The sequence below is a fragment of the Podarcis cretensis genome (assembly GCF_951804945.1).
Source record: "Podarcis cretensis genome assembly, chromosome: 1".
NCBI classification, from domain to species: domain Eukaryota; kingdom Metazoa; phylum Chordata; class Lepidosauria; order Squamata; family Lacertidae; genus Podarcis; species Podarcis cretensis.
Window position 1 is genome coordinate 12,600,236 of NC_137170.1, and position 10,505 is coordinate 12,610,740.

Below are 10,505 nucleotides of genomic sequence, written 5' to 3' on the forward strand. Positions count from 1 at the left end.
TAGTTGTTTATTGCCTTGACATCTGCTGGGAGAGTGTTCCACAGGGCAGGTGCCAATACCGAGAAGGCCCTCTGCCTGGTTCCCTGTAAATTGGCTTCTCACAGCGAGGAAACCGCCAGAAGGCCCTCAGAGCTGGACCTCAGTGTCCGGGCAGAAAGATAGGGGTGGAGACGCTCCTTTAGGTATACTGGGCTGAGGCCGTTTAGGGCTTTAAAGGTCAACACCAACATTTTGAATTGTGCTCGGAAACGTACTGGGAGCCAATGAAGATCCTTCAGGACCGGTGTTATATGGTCCCGGCGGCCGCTCCCACTCACCAGTCTAGCTGCCGTGTTCTGGATTAATTGCAGTTTCTGAGTCACCTTCAAAGGTAGCCCCACGTAGAGCGCATTGCAGTAGGCCAAGCGGGAGATAACTAGATCATGCACCACTCTGGTGAGACAGTCCATGGGCAGATAGGGTCTCAGCCTACGTACCAGATGGAGCTGGTAAACAGCTGCCCTGGACACAGGCTGCTCTGTGCCTCCATGGACAGCTGTCTGACAATCCCTACCGCAGGATTCTCTGGTTGGAACCAAGTGGCCCTAACATTAGATAGATGGTGGCCGCAGTGGATGTTGGGAGGAGGCAATGGGTATTATTGTGGGTCTAATTGAGGTTAGACCCACAATACAAAAGCCCTTGACTGTGTTGACCACATCAAACTATGGCAAGTTCTTAAAGAAATGGGAGTGCCTGATCACCTCATCTGTCTCCTGAGAAATCTCTATGTGGGACAAGAAGCTACAGTTAGAACTGGATATGGAACAACTGATTGGTTCAACATTGGGAAAGGAGTACGACAAGGCTGTATATTGTCTCCCTGCTTATTTAACTTATATGCAGAATTCATTACGCGAAAGGCTGGGCTGGATGAATCCCTAGCCGGAATTAAAACTGCCGGAAGAAATATCAACAACCTCAGATATTGACTGATTCTATTTTTATGCCGCTTTTTATTCAAATAAATCCCAAAGCGGTTTACAAACGAAAGATAAAAATAACATAATGGAACATCACAGCATAAATTGTATAGAATACTTTACAAATCGTCAGTAAAACAATCACAAATCTTAAATAAAACAATTACCATCTATGTAACACTATTAACAAAACAACTAAAAAATAAGCTAAACATCACAGTTACACCAAGAATCATATTATAGGATTCACAGAGTATGACAGAGTACGATATCTATAAAACAGTATTAACATTAACAGAACAGCAACAGAACGAATTTGTACATGTGCTCTCCCCTCCTCTATGACTCATAAACTTTCATTCTATTTTATGCATCAAAATACACCTGCACATGATGTTCCTTGCGATGGAGGTGGTCAGCACAAAGACTGTCTCCCCTCACATCCTTTCTGCCACTATGACACTTCCATTTTCATAACTGAAAAATGGAATACCAGAATAAGACTAGGCGCAATTTGGAGGCTAGATATGCAGATGACACAACCTTGATGGCAGAAAGTGAGGAGGAATTAAAGAACCTTTTAATGAGGGTGAAAGAGGAGAGCACAAAATATGGTCTGAAGCTCAACATCAAAAAAATGAAGATCATGGCCACTGGTCCCATCACCACATGTCAAATAGAATGGGAAGAAATGGAGGCAGTGAGAGATTTTACTTTCTTGCGCTCCTTGATAACTGCAGATGGTGACAGCAGCCACAAAATTAAGACGCCTGCTTCTTGGGAGAAAAGCAATGACAAACCTAGACAGCATCTTAAAAAGCAGAAACATCACCCTGCTGACAAAGGTCCGTATAGTTAAAGCTATGATTTTCCCAGTAGTGATGTATGGAAGTGAGAGCTGGACCATAAAGAAGGCTGATCACCGAAGAATTGATGCTTTTGAATTATGGTACTGGAGGAGACTCTTGAGAGTCCCATGGACTGCAAGAAGATCAAACCTATCAATTCTTAAGGAAATCAGCCCTGAGTGCTCACTGGAAGGACAGATCCTGAAGCTGAGGCTCCAATACTTTGGCCAGCTCATGAGAAGAGAAGACTGCCTGGAAAAGACCCTGATGTTGGGAAAGATGGAGGGCACAAGGAGAAGGGGACGACAGAGGATGAGATGGTTGGACAGTGTTCTCGAAACTACCAGCATGAGTTTGACCCAACTGCGGGAGGCAGTGGAAGACAGGAGTGCCTGGCGTGCTCTGGTCCATGGGGTCACGAAGAGTCGGACACTACTAAATGACTAAACAACAACAATTGAGGTTTAAAATGTTGGTGTCTCACAACCAGGCCCAGAGCTCTGCTCAATGGGTTGCTGATGGGCACATGGGAACTGCAGAAAAAAATCTGACAAAGTCCTATCCCAAAATTATCTCGCAGGCACTGTCGAAAGAAACTCTGGAATGCCAGGAGCATTCCAACCGTACCAAGTATAACGGTGTCCCTACTGAGCTGAGCTAGCACAGCTGCTCCTCCAGATCAATGGCAGATCGTTCATTTGGAAAGCTAGGGATTCTGTTCTGCTTCTCGGAGGGACTTCCTTGCATACCAAATGCACATATTGTATGCAGGCTGGAAGGCGGCGGAGAGATAAAGATGATTTGTGAAGGCCTCTGGACAGAGTGAATGGCCCTCGAGGAGCAGAGAGCTTCCCTGACACATATAATCTTCGGAAAAAGAGAGTGGCACCGTGGTTTGAAATGAGGCTGGATGACGCATCCAGCCGTTGTTTGCACACAGCGCTTGTTGCACCAAAACGTGGGCAGATGCAAAGAAGTCAAAAGACCGTGGCAATAGATGCCGTCAGGAACCAAAGTGTTCTGCAAGCAGTTGTAGGTAGGGAAGTACTTCTGAGGAGCCCCAAATAAGAAATACAGTGGGACCTCGGCTTCAGGTTACAGACTCCGCTAACCCAGAAATAGTACCTCAGGTTAAGAAGAAGAAGAAGAGTAGTAGTAGTAGTAGTAGTAGTAGTAGTAGTAGTTTGGATTTGATATCCCGCTTTATCGCTACCCGAAGGAGTCTCAAAGCGGCTAACATTCTCCTTTCCCTTCCTCCCCCATAACAAACACTCTGTGAGGTGAGTGGGGCTGAGAGACTTCAAAGAAGTGTGAAGTGTGGAAGGACACTGGAAGGACAGATCCTGAAGCTGAGACTCCAATACTTTGACCGCCTCATGAGAAGAGAAGACTCCCTGGAGAAGACCCTGATGTTGGGAAAGATGGAGGGCACAAGGAGAAGGGGACGACAGAGGAAAAGATTAGTCTGACCAAACTGCGGGAGACAGTGGATGACAGGAGTGCCTGGCGTGCTCTGGTCCATGGGGTCACGAAGAGTCGGACATGACTAAACGACTAAACAACAACAATCCTTATTTAATCCTTATTTAAACCATACTGGACATGCTAGTCACATAGACAAGAAAAAACCTTCGTTGTCCGATGGACTGTTTTTTTGGTTTGGGTTTTTAGTGAAATACAGCCTTGGGGAGGAGGGAGCTATGAATTCCAATTGCAGCTGCAGCGCTAAGGGATGGCATGCAAAACCCTCTCTCTGCAAGCCAATTCTGCAACCCAGATCACCTCCAAGCTACTTTCTCACCAGTGGGCAGTTTTGATCACATAACTATCCAGCAGAGAAAGGTTTAAGGAGCTTATTTTTCTCCGTGCCGCTGCTATGATCAAACGTGCAGCCCCCCGGAGATGCATTTCAAGAAAGAAGTCTTAGCATTGCACGCCCCAGTCTTTTTTGCTGGGTTATTTATAACGTATTTGCAGCAGCAAGTACTACATTGTGGTCTTACTGGGTTATAGCCCTTGGCATGGTGACACATCTAGGTTGTGTCTAGGGAACCTACTGTGAACTGAATGTGAGTAAACTTATTACTTTTAAAGAAGATTGTTGTGTCTGTATTCTTTATAGGGGAATTTGCCAGGAAAAAACCCCAATCTGGACAAAGCCAGATTGGATTGCTTAAGTAAAGAGATTCAAACGAATCTACCAACTAGCTTCCTTCTATATACTGGGGAATGTACTCTGCTACTGACTCACTAGCGTGAGTGAGGAAGGATAATATTTAATCAATATATCCTCTTCTAGTATCCACAATATTCTCACACCTTGCACCCAGCAGCAACCTTGCAAAGGTCACAGAACCATCGCATCCATAGCTGTCAAGTGTCCCTTATTTGGCGGGAAAGTCCCTTATCCCAGTGCCGTGTCCCGCTGCTGTCCCTTATTGATGATGTCCCTTAAATTTCCTGGGTTTCAAAGGAAGCAGCTCCTCTCCCTCTCTGCCTGTCGGCCAGGGAGGAGGGAGGCTCCAACTGTGTTGCTTGGCTGCGTTGCTCACCCAATAAGGAGTCTAAGAACGACTGGGGGGTGCAGCTTGCATGCCTTGTGCCAATCAAATTGGCCACATTGCCTGGGGACTCATCTTTGCTCAGCGCTTCCCAGCGGAGAGGTGACAGTGGTTTTCCTTGAGGCTTCCTTTGGCTGCTGGCTGGGCTTTCTGCCTTTGGCTCAGAGGGACTCAGAAGTTGAACATAACTGTGCTTGGAAAATCCCTTATTTTGGCTTCTGATCCCTTATTTTCGAGGCTGCTGGTCCCTTATTTTCAAATCTGTAAGTTGACAGCTATGATCGCATCCCATTGCCAGCACCTGGTGCAGTGGTCCAATGCGTGCAACAGCTCTTTCCGACTGGCGTCGCTGCAGCCGGGCTGCAGTAGCAGAGCTGTCTGATGCTGTTCAAGACCTCAGATGTCTGGCCCACAGCCCAGCTCAGAAAGTATCAGGTCTCTCTGCAACACATTTCCCATTATATGCCCCCCCCTCCCACTGCACCCTCCTCTCTCACTGCCAATTTAGATTTTAAAGCATAGCCAGGGTTGCAATACAACCAGCGTTGTTTTTAAGGCCATCTCGTTGATCTTCAAGGGGGGGGGGGAATCCCCAAGATTTATACTAGGACAATGACTTTATCAAGTTAAGCAAAATATCAGAAAATAGTGAGCAAGCTTTGAGTTCCTGAGAACCCTTCATCAGGTTATCAGTGTTTCCCAAACTTTGGTTTCCAGCTGGCTTTGGACTACAACTCCCATCGTCCCTAGCTAGCAGGACCAGTGGTCAGGGATGATGGGAACTGTAGTCCGAAAATGGCTGGAGACCCAAGTTTGGGAAACACTGGGCTAGATGGTAAACAGGGTGATTGTACAGGGGCAAGGAGGGGGAAAAGGTTGGTCTACAGCTCAAAACTGGATTGTAAACCGCCTTTGAAAAATAGGTAGGGTGCAAAGTAAGTAAATAAATAACCGATTGAATGGATGGGTTTGTGTATCACAAGGGCCTTAATATTGTATGCACTTTACTTGGAGAACAAAGTTGTCTGGACTGAGATGTCTGGGTACTGATGTGGTGTACTCCAAGAAAGACCCACTAGACCAGTCTTTCTCAAAATTGGGTCTCCATCTGCTGTTGGACTACAACTCCCATCGTCCTTTGCTGGCATGACTAGTGGTCCTACGTGAAAATAATAATAATAATAATAATAATAATAATAATAATAATGATTTATTTATATCCTGCCCATCTGGCTGAGTTTCTCCAGCCACTCTGGGCTGCTCCCAATCAAATGTTAAAAACAGTACAGCGTTAAATATTAAAAACTTCCCTGAACAGGGCTGCCTTCAGATGTCTTTTAAAGATAGGATAGCTGCTTATTTCCTTCACATCTAAAGGGAGGGTGTTCCACAGGTTGGCGCCACTACTGAAAAGGCCCTCTGTCTGGTTCCCTGTAACCTCACTTCTCGCAATGAGGGAACTGCCAGAAGACCCTCGGCACTGGATCTCAGTGTCCAGGCTGAACGATGGGGGTGGAGATGCTCTTTCAGGTATACAGGACCGAGGCCGTCCTCTTTAAAGGCCATCCAAGTTGGTGTCCATCACTATGTCAAGTGGGAGCAAATGATCCACATTTTGATGGGGGCTTCTGTGGCCTTCCAAATGGTGCTAGACTTCCATCCACCTCCCTCAGTCAGGGATGATGGGAATTGCAGTCTGGAGGGCCACCACCCCTGCAGTAAAGGTAAAGGTAAAGGTACCCCTGCCCGTACGGGCCAGTCTTGACAGACTTTGAGGTTGTGCGCCCATCTCACTCAAGAGGCCAGGGGCCAGCGCTGTCCGGAGACACTTCCGGGTCACGTGGCCAGCGTGACATCGCTGCTCTGGCAAGCCAGAGCCACACACGGAAACGCCGTTTACCTTCCCGCTGGTAAGCGGTCCCTATTTATCTACTTGCACCCGGCCTGCAGTAGAGAGGCCTAAAAGTAACAATACAGTGGTACCTCGGGTTACAGACGCTTCAGGTTACAGACTCCGCTAACCCAGAAATAGTACCTTGGGTTAAGAACTTTGCTTCAGGATGAGAACAGAAATTGCACGGTGGCGGCGCAGCAGCAGTGGGAGGCCCCATTAGCTAAAGTGGTACCTCAGGTTAAGAACAGGTTCAGGTTAAGAACGGACTTTCAGAACAAATTAAGTTCTTAACCCGAGGTACCACTGTACCAGGAAAAAATATTCTGCTTAATAGACATCCAACTATTAAAACTTTGTCATATATTCAAACACAGCGCCTCTTAAAGGATCATCCCTCAGAATGGCTTTTGTTTTGTTTTGTTCCCATATTCCAAGTACTGCAATCTAGCACAGAAAACGCTCACCATAGCAACTACCAACATTGTTAGAATTTTGCCACTTATAAAACACACACACAAAGGGGGGGGGAGACAAAACAACAGAACCCAGGCTGTTTGTTTACCTCTCGGGGATGAAAGAGCAGGCCAAAAATTGCTAGTGGATTGCTGTAAAAATGAAGATTGACAGGCTGACTCTGATACATAAGGCACACAATAATTATTATTGTTTTTGTATTAAAGAGACTGCAGGGTGGCCAAAAAAATATATTTACAGAGGCCAGTGCATCCTCCAAGCCAGTCACTTTTGGCAGGCAATAATAAACAGAGCAAAAAAGGTTTCATGGTTTCATACTGCATGCTATCATGTCTATTGACATAAACACAGAGCAAATGGTGTAGAGCCAAAATGCGAAATATCCCCAACTCTTGCAACATAAAAGCCGCTTATCTTTTCCTTACAAGCAAGGACAAGCTTTCTGCCACACCTTGAATAAAACAGAGATGTCACTGGGGCTTGCGATTGTCCTAGACCCTGTCTCTCTCAGAGGCTCTGTTGCCACCGGCTGCAGACCTGGACCAGGTTCCTGTCTCCAAGCCTGACGCTGTTGATGAAGACCCAACGGAACCGGAGCTAGGACTCCCATGGGTGTCTCCCCTTGGACCCAAAGAACTGAGTGCGTCCCACCCTGTTCTGGCTGGTTCAACAAAGCAGGGAGCACCACAGGCTTGAAGCCATGGAGTGAAGAAGCGGCCATTTTCAGGCCAGAGGACTGGCATTTTAAAGATTATCAGATAGGTGGGAGAGGAGAGGAGAGGCAAACCGGAGGCAGAGGGCCAGACAGCCTCTGTTCATCCTCCAGGCTCCACTGAGGCAAGCTGCTCACCTGGAGAGGTTGTGCAACTGCTGGTATCCCTTGATGCATTGGGCTCCCCTTGAGGATCAGGACGGAGCAGCGGTTAGCTGGCATGGAATTTGTCCAGCTCATAATGCTCAGCTGCATCATGTATATATAAATCTCAACAACAAAATCCTATACTCTGGCTAAAACTCCTATCGACTGCTATGGCCTACATGGCTGCCCCAACATGGCTTTATGATACAATCACATAATTGTAGGATTGGAAGAGACGCCCCCCCCTCCCTTGGGTCAACTAGCCCAACCCCTGCAATGCAGGAATCACAGATAATGAATCTGATTAATTCCTGAAAATTAATCACAAGGGAGACAGGCAAACCTCAACAGTAAGACCATTCCAATATGGGGAACCACAACCAAGAAGACCCTGTAAGAGGTCAATGCCAACAGGGCAGCCTCCAGCAGTGGCACCATCACCAATAAGGCCTCCCCCATAGAGCTGACATGGGGTGTGTGTAAGCAGAGAATTGTCCTCAGACAGCCCTTCAAACAGAAGACTTTGGCCACCCTGTTTGTCAGCAGTGGCAAACCTTGGTAATATGGTGCCCAGAGCAAAGACAAAAAAAAATGGCCCCTTAAGTATTTCTTCTTTCACAATAATTCCTTTAGGGACAGTTGCTTTTTATGGATCTTCTCAGTAGTTATATAGGCTTTTAAATTATTATTGCTATTGTTATTGTTATTAGTGCTTCCTTAGCTTGGCAATTCATATGCTTGCACAGCCTTAAATCCTGCACAACTCACACAAATAGAGGGACAGAATATTTGCAGAGAGGGAGCGAACAAGCACAAGAGGGCTAGTTCATCCCATGGCCATTTAGTCCACCCTGCAAATCACACACAGATACAACCAGCCAAGCTTAATAGGAATTTCAGAGCCTGCTCTGCACAAGCGGTTAAAAATGTGGTCATTTGCAGTGGAGAGTGATCAGGCAGATGAAAAGACATGTGTGTGTAGAAACTAGTCTGGTTTACCAAGGTAAGTAAAGGTAAAGGGACCCCTGACCATCAGGTCCAGTCGTGGCTGACTCTGGGGTTGCGGCGCTCATCTCGCTTTACTGGCCGAGGGAGCCAGCGTACAGCTTCCAGGTCATGTGGCCAGCAGGACTAAGCCGCTTCTGGCGAACCAAAGCAGTGCATGGAAACGCCGTTTACCTTCCCGCCGGAGTGGTACCTATTGATCTACTTGCACTTTGATGTGCTTTCAAACTGCTAGGTTGGCAGGAGCAGGGACTGAGCAACGGGAGCTCACTCCGTCGCGGGGATTCGAACCGCCGACCTTCTGATCAGCAAGTCCTAGGCTCTGTGGTTTAACCCACAGCACCACCCACGTCCCTTTTTACCAAGGTAAAATTAACGCTAATTCCTCTTCCCACTTTTGCCACTGGCATGCGGCCCTCTATAGACTGCAGTGTGGCCCCCAGGCTTATACGCTTCTCTGGCCCTGCTCTTCTCTCTCTGGGATCACACCTCTTCTTCCCTGTGATGTAAGGAGCGCTCAGAGGCGCTCTACTTTTTGCTTTTCCCAAAGAAAACAGTCTGCGCAGACTCTCGAGAGCTTTGTTCAACTCTTTTAGCAACATCTATGAGCAGAAACCCACAGATGCTCCCATTGAGAGCAAAGTACTTCTACATATGGACTGGAAGCTCATATCCAGAGCACAGCTTGCCTTCAGCAAACGACAGAAATCCTTATGCATTGTGGAAATGAATCTAGTATGAATCACTGAATGGTTCCCTCTGCCGCAAGTTGTTATGTTTTTCATCTTGGGCCTCTGCCAGAGATTTATGAAGCCTCATTTTTTTTGTATATTTGGTCTTTGGCAGGTGGAGCGATCTGTTTCTTCCTAAGTGACTGCCTGCTTGTTCCATGGCGCTGCCTGAACCATTAATGTTTTCTCTAACCACATGCTGACATTTTCCCAGCAATCTGGCCTTGTGTAAACACCTTCGCGAGACTGTTATCCCTCTCGCGAAGGAGAAATCATTACAATAGATCAGGCGCAGGTCTCAGCAGCCCTGCTGAGATGTGCAGCCCGATCCTAAGTGCATTGCTTCAGATGTCAACTTGCTAGAGTTCAGCGGAGGTTAGTCTAGGGGGATGAACAGATCCGTTAGATTACGTTTCCAATTTTTCCAATCTTAAGTCCAGTTGACATTTCCACATCAGTTTGTCATTTTTAAGTCATCGCAAAAATCTGCCAGCATTTTAATGAAAATTTCTACTTGCATATTTTTGTATGCATTTTCCCCAAATATAAAGCATAATAATATTAATAATAATAATAATAATAATAATAATAATAATAATAACAACTTTATTTATACCCCACCTATCTGGCTGGGTTTCCCCAGCCCCTCCGGGCAGCTCCCAACAGAATATTAAAAACACAATAAAACATCAAACATTAAAAACTTCCCTAAACAGGGTTGCCTTCAGATGTCTTCTAAAAGTTTATTTCCCTGACATCTGATGGGAGGGTATTCCACATGGTGGGAGCCACTACTGAGAAGGCCCTCTGCCTGGTTCCCTGTAACCTCACTTCTCGCAGTGAGGGAACCACCAGAAGGCTCTAGAAGCTGGACCTCAGTGTCCGGGCTGAACGATGGGCATGGAGACGCTCCTTCAATTATACTGGGCCAAGGCCGTTTAGGGCTTTAAAAGTCAACACCAACACTTTGAATTGTGCTTGGAAACGTACTGGGAGCCAATGTAGGTCTTTCAGGACCAGTGTTATATGGTCTCGGTGGCCGCTCCCAGTTACCAGTCTAGCTGCTGCATTCTGGATTAGTTGTAGTTTCCAAGTCACCTTCAAAGGTAGCCCCAGGTAGAGCACATTGCAGTAGTCCAAACGGGAGATAACTAGAGCATGCACCACTCTG